The 10,879-nt window shown below is 42.9% G+C and overlaps 1 long non-coding RNA gene across 1 annotated transcript; it reads left to right on the forward strand.

Moving 5' to 3' along the window:
- Positions 1-1,136: 1,136 nt before the first annotated feature.
- On the forward strand, positions 1,137-2,917 carry LOC123743093 (uncharacterized). The gene is made up of 2 exons (XR_006769860.1): positions 1,137-2,554; positions 2,724-2,917. It is a non-coding gene; the product is annotated as an uncharacterized lncRNA (long non-coding RNA).
- Positions 2,918-10,879: the final 7,962 nt, after the last annotated feature.

Raw genomic sequence — 10,879 nt, forward strand, 5'->3', positions numbered from 1 at the left:
ACCCAGTAAGTAGAATATGCATATACTTATTACATATGGATAGAAAACACCCTAAAGTTTCTAAAACTGTTTGAATGGTGTCTGTGAGTATAACAGAACTCATTTGGCAGGCAAAAACCTGACAAGGTTTCAGGCAGGAAGTGGCCTGTCTGACAAGGTGTCGTTCTTCTTGTCTCTGTTTATTGAAGAGTGAGGATCTTAGCTGTCCCGTGACACTTCCTACGGCTGCCATAGGGTCTCAGAAGGCGGTAAAAAGCTGAATCGTGGCTTTGCAGGCTCTGGCTGAAAAAAAGTAGCGCGTTTGGGTAGTGGCTGGTTACAGTACTGTGAGACTCAGGCGCGTGCCCGTGTCGACCGAAAGCTTTTGTTTACTTTCCTCAGTTTAGCTAAAAGGAGATTCCCGGTCGGAATATTATCGCTTTTCTACGAGAAAAATGGCATAAAAATGGATTTTAAACAGCGGTTGACATGCTTCGAAGTACGGTAATGGAATATTTAGATTTTTTTTGTCACGAATTGCGCTATGCGCACGACCCTGATTTACCATTTCAGATAGTGTCTGGGACGCACGAACAAAACGCCGCTATTCGGATATAACGATGGATTATTTTGGACCAAACCAACATTTGTTATTGAAGTAGCAGTCCTGGGTGTGCATTCTGACGAAGACAACAAAAGGTAATGAAACTTTTATAATAGTAAAGCTGATATTGGTGAGTGCTAAACTTGCCGGGTGTCTAAATAGCTAGCCCGTGATGCCTGGGCTATGTACTTAGAATATTGCAAAATGTGCTTTCACCAAAAAGCTATTTTAAAATCGGACATATCGAGTGCATAGAGGAGGTCTGTATCTATAATTCTTAAAATAATTGTTATGCTTTTTGTGAACGTTTATCGTGAGTAATTTAGTAAAATGTTAGCGAATTCCCCGGAAGTTTGCAGGGGGTATGCTAGTTCTGAACGTCAAATGCTAATGTAAAAAGCTGTTTTTTGATATAAATATGAAGTTGATTGAACAAAACATGCATGTATTGTATAACATAATGTCCTAGGGTTGTCATCTGATGAAGATCATAAAAAGTTAGTGCTGCATTTAGCTGTCTTCTGGGTTTTTGTGACATTATATGCTAGTTTGAAAAATGGGTGTCTGATTATTTCTGGCTTGGTACTCTGCTGACATAATCTAATGTTTTGCTTTCGTTGTAAAGCCTTTTTGAAATCGGACAGTGTGGTTAGATAAAGGAGAGTCTTATCTTTAAAATGCTGTGAAATAGTCATATGTTTGAAAAATTGAAGTTTTTGTATTTTAGAGGAGTTTGTATTTCGCTCCACGCCCATCATTGGATATTGGAGCAGGTGTTCCGCTAGCGGAACGTTTAGATGTAAGAGGTTTTTAAGTCTTTGCCAGAGCCTTCTACTCCTGAGTTTGTAGTGTTTGAGGAAGTCTCCTTTCCAAAGGTAACTCGAGAGGAAAACACAGAACCTGTGGGTAACGCTGATAGTGACAGTTATTCTTCCGGTAGAGAGGAACATGAAGATGTTGCTGAGGAACAAGATGTTTCTGAGCCAGTTCATGCAGATGATTTTGTGAATGAACCAGAGATTGAAGTGCCTGTTCCTCCTTCGCGCAGAAGTACCAGAGCAAATGCTGGGGTACACTCAAACCCATATAACATTCCTAAATCAGCTTGTAATAATGCAGTTTCATTCAGTCCTGAAATGTTGTCCCAGATTATAACCATTCTGGGAACTGTATTCTTCAGGTGAAGCTGTAAGAGAAGTTAATATCTTGTGCTAAATCACAGAGGACTCTGACTTTGTAGCAGGGGAGAATGTAGCCAGGTGGTAAAAGCACGTAGCTATATTCATTTATATCCACTAGATGGCACTGTCCCCTTAAGAGAGCCATAAATAATGTGTACAGGCGGTTATGCGATTGCGCAGTGTGTAAGAGTGAGAGTAAGCAATTACACTGGAGAGCTGATGAAATCCATAGTGGGTCCAATGTCACTTTAGATGGATAAATAATACTTTTTTATCTTACTCTTGTACCAGAATATATCATATTTTGCATCATCTGCAGTGTATAAGAGTTTGTTTTGTAATATTTATGCTAGATGTTCATGTTAGCCTTTTGATACTTTCAGATTGACATGAGGATGTTAGCTTCTTGCTAGCTGAATACCAGCGCTCTCAGAACCACGTTGTGGAGTTGATGATAACATTATTTGAAGCGTGAGTAATTATCAGAATGACATTCTATTTCATGTAAAGCTTCAGGGTGTTGTATTTTGTTTCATTTTTGAATTGTAACCTATGTGGGGTTAGGGTATTACATGGGCAGTGTTTTGTAAGTATTCATATTATTTTATGACATTTATTTTTTGTTTTTCATGGGCTCCCGAGTGGCGCAGTGGTCTAAGGCACTGCATCTCAGTGCAAGAGGCGTCACTACAGTCCCTGGTTCGATTCCAGGCTGTATCACATCCGGCCGTGATTGGGAGTCCCAAAGGGTGGCGCACAATTGGCCCAGTGTTGTCTGGGTTTGGCTGGGGTAGGCCATCATTGTAAATAATAAATTGTTCTTAAATGACTTGCCAGGTTAAATAAATAAATGCACAATGTCATTTTATTTATGGACATACCCAGATATTTGAAACGTTAGAAAGTCCATTCTAACTGTGAACATTGTGGTCTCTGTATTTTCTTGTGTTTTTCTATAGAAAGCAGAGCCAATAGCATTTATGCATTTCACTTTGTACTTGTTGTTTTTATGCACTTTACTAACAGATTTATTTCAATTGATTGTGACTTAGACTGAACTTTACTTTATGGTGACTTCACCTTGCGGTGATTTATCTTCTACATTATCCTATTTTAAATGTAAACCTCGACAGATTAAACAACCCCAAATGAGTTTGTGTGTCTTGTGCTGGGTTTACTTTCACCAAGCTACATACTCTACTGTTCAAAAGTTTGGGGTCACTTAGAAATGTCCATGTTTTTAAAAGAAAAGCACATATTTTGTCCATAAAAATAACATCAAATTGATCAGAAATACAGTGTAGACATTGTTAATGTTGTAAATGACTATTGTAGCTGGAAACGTCAGATGTTTTTACATAGGCGTACAGAGGCCCATTATCAGCAACCATCATTCCTGTATTCCAATGGCACGTTGTGTTAGCTAATCTAAGTTTATAATTTTAAAAGGCTAATTGATCATTAGAAAACCCTTTTTCAATTATGTTATCACAGCTGAAAATGTTGTTCTGATTAAAGAAGCAATTAAACGGCCTTCTTTAGACTAGTTGAATATCTAGAGCATCAGCATTTGTGGGTTCGATTACAGGCTCAAAATGGCCAGAAACAAATACCTTTATTCTGAAACTCATCAGCCTATTCTTGTTCTGAGAAATGAAGGCTATACCATGCGAGAAATTGCCAAGAAACTGCCGATCTCGTACAACATTGTGTACTACTCCCTTCACAGAACAGAGCAAACTGGTTCTAACCAGAATAGAAAGAGGAGTGGGAGGCCCCGGTGCACAACTGAGCAAGAGGACAAGTAGATTAGAGTGTCTAGTTTGAGAAACAGACGCCTCACAAGTCCTCAACTGGCAGCTTCATTAAATAGTACCCGCAAAACACCAGTCTCAACGTCAACAGTGAAGAGGCGACTCCGGGATGCTGGCCTTCTAGGCAGAGTTGCAAAGAAAAAGCCATATTTCAGACTGGCCAATAAAAATAACAGATTAAGATGGCAAAAAAACACAGACACTGGACAGGGGAACTCTGCCTAGAAGGCCAGCATCCCAGAGTCGCCTCTTCACTGTTGACGGTGCCTCTGTACACCTATGTAGATATTCCATAAAAAATATGCCGTTTCCAGCTACAGTAGTCATTTACAACATTAACAACGTCTACACTGTACTTCTGATCAATTTGATGTTATTTTAATGGACAAAAAATTGGATTTTCTTTGAAAAACAAGGACATTTCTATGTGACCCCAAACATTTGAACGGTAGTGTATACAAATAAATGTCAATTAAAAAAAGGTCAAATGAAATAAAGTGCAGCTAGTTTGCAGTCTTTACAGCTTCAGTTTGAAGTTATTGTGTTAGCTGTGTTGTTGGCTAGCTCCTCTGAAAACAGTGTCCTGGCCAGTGGTGGAAAGAGTAACCAATTGCCATACTTGAGTAAAAGTAAAGATACCTTAATAGAAAATGACTCAAGTAAAAGTGACCCAGTAAAATGCTACTTGAGGAAGTCTAAAAGTATTTGATTTTAAATATACTTAAGTATCAAAAGTAAATGTAATTTAAAAAATAGACTTAAGTATCAAAAGTAAAAGTATAAATCATTTCAAATTCTTTATATTAGGCAAACCAGATGGCCCAATTTTCTTGTTTTTTATTTTATGGATAGTCAGGGGCACACTCCATTATTTACATACAAAGCATTTGTGTTTAGTGAGTCCACCAGATCAGAGGCAGTAGGGATGACCAATGATGTTCTCTTGATAAGTGTGTGAATTGGATCATTTTCCTGGCCTGCTAAGCATTAAAAATGTAATGAGTACTTTTGGGTGTCAGGGAAAATGTATGGATTGTATGAAAATGTATTATTTTCTTTAGGAATGTAGTGAAGTAAAAGTAGTCAAAAATATAAATATACTGCTCAAAAAAATAAAGGGAACACTTAAACAACACAATGTAACTCCAAGTCAATCACACTTCTGTGAAATCAAACTGTCCACTTAGGAAGCAACACTGATTGACAATACATTTCACATGCTGTTGTGCAAATGGAATAGACAACAGGTGGAAATTATAGGCAATTAGCAAGACACCCCCAATAAAGGAGTGGTTCTGCAGGTGGTAACCACAGACCACTTCTCAGTTCCCATGCTTCCTGGCTGATGTTTTGGTCACTTTTGAATGCTGGCGGTGCTTTCACTCTAGTGGTAGCATGAGACGGAGTCTACAACCCACACAAGTGGCTCAGGTAGTGCAGTTCATCCAGGATGGCACATCAATGCGAGCTGTGGCAAGAAGGTTTGCTGTGTCTGTCAGCGTAGTGTCCAGAGCATGGAGGCGCTACCAGGAGACAGGCCAGTACATCAGGAGACATGGAGGAGGCCGTAGGAGGGCAACAACGCAGCAGCAGAACCGCTACCTCCGCCTTTGTGCAAGGAGGAGCAGAGGGGGGAGCCAGAGCCCTGCAAAATGACCTCCAGCAGGCCACAAATGTGCATGTGTCTGCTCAAACGATCAGAAACAGACTCCATGAGGGTGGTATGAGGGCCCGACGTCCACAGGTGGGGGTTGTGCTTACAGCCCAACACCGTGCAGGACGTTTGGCATTTGCCAGAGAACACCAAGATTGGCAAATTCGCCACTGGCGCCCTGTGCTCTTCACAGATGAAAGCAGGTTCACACTGAGCACATGTGACAGACGTGACAGAGTCTGGAGACGCCGTGGAGAACGTTCTGCTGCCTGCAACATCCTCCAGCATGACCGGTTTGGCGGTGGGTCAGTCATGGTGTGGGGTGGCATTTCTTTGGGGGTCCGCACAGCCCTCCATGTGCTCACCAGAGGTAGCCTGACTGCCATTAGGTACCGAGATGAGATCCTCAGACCCCTTGTGAGACCATATGCTGGTGCGGTTGGCCCTGGGTTCCTCCTAATGAAAAAAATGCTAGACCTCATGTGGCTGGCGTGTGTCAGCAGTTCCTGCAAGAGGAAGGCATTGATGCTATGGACTGGCCCACCCGTTCCCCAGACCTGAATCCAATTGAGCACATCTGGGACATCATGTCTCGCTCCATCCACCAACGCCACGTTGCACCACAGACTGTCCAGGAGTTGGCGGATGCTTTAGTCCAGGTCTGGGAGGAGATCCCTCAGGAGACCATCCGCCACCTCATCAGGAGCATGCCCAGGCGTTGTAGGGAGGTTATACAGGCACGTGGAGGCCACACACACTACTGAGCCTCATTTTGACTTGTTTTAAGGACATTACATCAAAGTTGGATCAGCCTGTAGTGTGGTTTTCCACTTTAATTTTGAGTGTGACTCCAAATCCAGACCTCCATGGAATAAGATTTAATATTTAGTAAGATTATTTCATTCATTCAGATCTAGGATGTGTTATTTTAGTGTTCCCTTTATTTTTTTGAGCAGTGTCGTAAGGTAAAGTACAGATATCCTAAAAAACGACTTAAGTAGTACTTTAAAGTATTTTTACTTAACCCTTGTGTGGTGTTCGGGTCTGTGGGACCAATTTTCAATGTCTACTAAAAGAAAAATGATACAATTAATAATTTTTCAACTTGAGACTCATTGGCCTTTGCTAATTTTCTGTGAAGAACATGTAAAATAACACATTTTCATTGAGTGCACACTGCACCCCCTACACATTTATATTACATATGTGGTGTTCAGGTACCCTGGACCGGAGGGTAATAAAATTGTGGAAAAGTGTGTGTGTAGGTGAAAACAAGTAAAAATTAAACAAAAAGGTTTGCTGTGTGCCTTCACTCTGTCTTCCTCCTCCCTGGGTCTGCTGTTTCAACATAGACAGACAGGTTCTTGGTGCTATCTGCCTGTCTCCCGCTTTTCTTGCACTCTTTACCCTTTGTAGTATGGGAAACTACATAATGTCTTGCAGGAACCTGCACAATGGTATTACAATACAATATTTTGATACATTGTAAAAAATTCAATATTTTCCCACACTCTACTCCAGCCAGGTGTAAATTGGGGGAGGGACACAACAAATAAATAGCTTTGCATGTGTTGCTCCTTACCACAATCAATCAGTATGGCAAAAATAATCTTTGCTCAGAGGGCCTTAGAAATAATTTTTGCAGCGTGAGAAGCTATGTGTGGAAGGAGCGTCTTCCACTTTGGAAGATGAAGAATTTTCTGAATACGACGATCATGTCTCTGTCAATTCGGAATCTGACAGTGAGTTGGAAGAAGAGGATGATATTGACCCTCAGCCAGCGCCAGGACCAACCGATCAGCAACTAGCTCATCAGCAGAAATATGGATGTAAAAAAATTATGAAATTGAATGGTCTTCTTGGCCAAGGAATGAGTCACCCCGCATGGCTGCCAATGTGATGCAACCAGGGCCGACACGGATGACGGTTACTCATGTGCAGGACACAGTCTTCTTTTGAACTGTTCATCCCAGACACCATCCAGAAAATCATTCTGGACTGCACTCATTTGGAGGGAAGGCATGTTTTTGGAGAGAGATGGAAGGAGATGGACTAAAGTCATTTACATGCATACTTTGGTGTTCTTATCCTTGCTGGTGTTTTCAGATCCAATGGGGAATCCACAGAACCCTGTGGGATGCAGAAAGTGGCAGAGAACTTTTCCGTGCAACAATGTCTCTGGAAAACTTCTACATTATTTCCAGGATTATCCGCGTCGATAACCGAGACACCAGACCAGCTCGGCAGCTAGCTTCAATCAGCTCAGTGTGGGACAAGTGGGTGGACCGGCTTCCCCCGTTTTACAACCCTGGGCCCAATGTTACTGTTGATGAGCAGCTTATGCCATTTAGGGGCCACTGCCCCTTCAGGCAGTACATACCGTCTAAACCCACAAAATATGGAATCAAGATCTGGGCTGGCTGTGATGCTGCTTCACCATATGCGTGGAACTTGCAAGTGTATACAGGGAAGCCAGGTGGAGGAACCCCTGAAAAGAACCAAGGGATGCGGGTTGTCCTGGATGTGACACAGGGACACCGTGGCCACAACATCACATGCGATAACTTTTTTACTTCAAACAAGCTGGGACAAAAGCTATTCAAGAGGAAGCTGACGATGGTAGGAACAGATTGAAAAAACAAGCTAGAGCTCCCACCTCAGCTGTTGAATACACAGAACAGGCTTATCAATTCCACTAAGTTTGTGTTCACAGCCGACATCTCCCTAGTGTCCTACGTGCCAAAGAAAGGCAAAAATGTGATACTCATGAGTACACTGCATAGGGATGGGAGAATCTGTGGCCAGGAACATCAAAAAACAGAAATCCTAATGGATTACAATGCTACAAAAGGAGGGGTGGACAATTTAGACAAGCTGGTGACTGGCTACAGCTGCAAAAGAAGAACGCTACGCTGGCCACTTGTGATATTCTTCAACATCTTGGACACCTCGGCGTACAACGTGTTTGTCATCTGGATGGCATTGAGGCTCTCCGCACTGCTAAAGCTAACTCTCTCTCCTCTGCTCTCATCCTTCTAGACCTATCTGCTGCCTTTGATACTGTGAACCTTCAGATCCTCCTCTCCACCCTCTCCGAGTTGGGTATCTCCGGTGCGGCTCACTCTTGGATTGCGTCCTTCCTGACAGGTCGCTCCTACCAGGTGGCGTGGCGAGAATCTGTCTACGCACCACGTGCTCTCACCACTGGTGTCCCCCAGGGCTCAGTTCTAGGCCCTCTCCTATTCTCGCAATACACCAAGTCACTTGGCTCTGTCATATCCTCACATGGTCTCTCCTATCATTGCTACGCAGACGACACACAATTAATCTTCTCCTTTCCCCCTTCTGATAACCAGGTGGTGAATCGCATCTCTGCATGTCTGGCAGACATATCAGTGTGGATGACGGATCACCACCTCAAGCTGAACCTCGGCAAGACGGAGCTGCTCTTCCTCCCGGGGAAGGACTGCCCTTTCCATGATCTCGCCATCACGGTGGACAACTCCATTGTGTCCTCCTCCCAGAGTGCTAAGAGCCTCGGCGTGACCCTGAACAACACCCTGTCGTTCTCCGCTAACATCAAGGCGATGACCCGATCCTGTAGGTTCATGCTATACAACATTCGCAGAGTACGACCCTGCCTTACACAGGAAGCGGCGCAGGTCCTAATCCAGGCACTTGTCATCTCCCGTCTGGATTACTGCAACTCCCTGTTGGCGGGGCTCCCTGCCTGTGCCATTAAACCCCTACAACTCATCCAGAACGCTGCAGCCCATCTGGTGTTCAACCTTCCCAAGTTTTCTCACGTCACCCCGCTCCTCCGCACACTCCACTGCCTTCCAGTTGAAGCTCGCATCTGCTACATGACCATGGTGCTTGCCTACGGAGCTGTGAGGGGAACGGCACCTCCGTACCTTCAGGCTCTGATCAGGCCCTACACCCAAACAAGGGCACTGCGTTCATCCACCTCTGGCCTGCTAGCCCCCCTACCTCTGCGGAAGCACAGTTCCCGCTCAGCCCAGTCAAAACTGTTCGCTGCTCTGGCACCCCAATGGTGGAACAAGCTCCCTCACGACGCCAGGACAGCGGAGTCAATCACGACCTTCCGTAGACACCTGAAACCCCACCTCTTTAAGGAATACCTGGGATAGGATAAAGTAATCCTTCTGCCCCCCCCCCCAAAAAAAAAAGATATAGATGTACTATTGTAAAGTGGTCGTTCCACTGGATATCATAAGGTGAATGCACCAATTTGTAAGTCGCTCTGGATAAGAGCGTCTGCTAAATGACGTAAATGTAAATGTAAATTGAATCCAGATTGTAACAGAGGGAAGCTCCAGAGGAGACGGCTCTTTCTCAAGGAGCTGGGCAAGGCATGGGTAAGACCTCAAATCCAGAGGAGGCAACATATCCCAAGGTCCACAGCTTCTGCAGCCATCGTGAGGAGGATTCAGGAGGAGGATGCTGGTTCCCCATCCGCCCGGCCCACAGAACCAACAACTCCAATACCGGAAGTAAGAGTGAGTGATGTTGTTGCATGTGTGTGTCTGACTCTCCTACCTTGGCCTGCTGTAACTATATATGTGAGTGAGTGAGTGAGTGAGTGAGTGAGTGAGTGAGTGAGTGAGTGAGTGAGTGAGTGAGATGTTAGTAAAATTCCTGAACTAAGTGTTTTCATCATTCTAGATTGCAGCCGGTAGCAACAAGAAGAAGCGCTGCGATGTGTGTGGATCCAAGAAAGTCAGGAAGACACAGTACACATGCATCAAGTGCAAGAAATACATTTGCAACACACATAGTTTTACTATGTCCCTCATGTGGTGTGTAGACCGGCCTTAATTTATGATCAATGGGGCTCATTTATCATTTCCATATAATACTGTATATAAAATTTGTCCTTCCAATTTGTTCAGTTCAAAGCAATAAACATCAATAGTGATGAAAACCTTGTTTAATTTATATTTTTTCAAGATAAACATGATTTATTCTGCTCATGTCTTGATTATAATTGTTTACAAAAATAATTTTGTTTACAAAAATAAATAGAAAATCCCCAAAAAACGAATTGCGCTTTTATTGATAAATATGATCTAGCAGAGGTAAATGGCAAATATGTATGCTGTCTATGTTGCTTGTAATTAATATAAGTCAACATCTAAGTATCAGGTATTAAGTATTTTTACGTAAATCGTTATGCCTGAATTGTTTTAAAACTCATTAATGTTGTGGGTCCATCAGACCCGCGAACATTGGGTGCATAACAAAAACATGAACACCATACAAGGGTTAAATACTTTACACCACTGGTCCTGACGAAAGAGCACATTTTCTATGCCAGGCGAAATCACGCCTCAATAGCTCATTGTTATGGATGCATCCAAATAAATGTCACGAGAAAACAGCTTATGCAAATCAATCAAAATTATTTTTTTAATGAAAATATGTCAATCATTATTTGAATATGTTGGTAACCCGTTGTATAAAAGTGATAATGCCCTCAAAGAAAGTGTTTCGAGGATATATTGAACAAGAAGTGCATATGGTGTATAGTATGATCACTGGGAGCCTGCATTGTGGAGTTTTCACTGAATAGCTTGTTTGTTTTGTCTTCCTGGTTCTGTGAGCTGGTAAACTACCGCCTCATTGA

This window comes from Salmo salar, chromosome ssa05, assembly GCF_905237065.1.
Source record: "Salmo salar chromosome ssa05, Ssal_v3.1, whole genome shotgun sequence".
Lineage (NCBI taxonomy): Eukaryota > Metazoa > Chordata > Actinopteri > Salmoniformes > Salmonidae > Salmo > Salmo salar.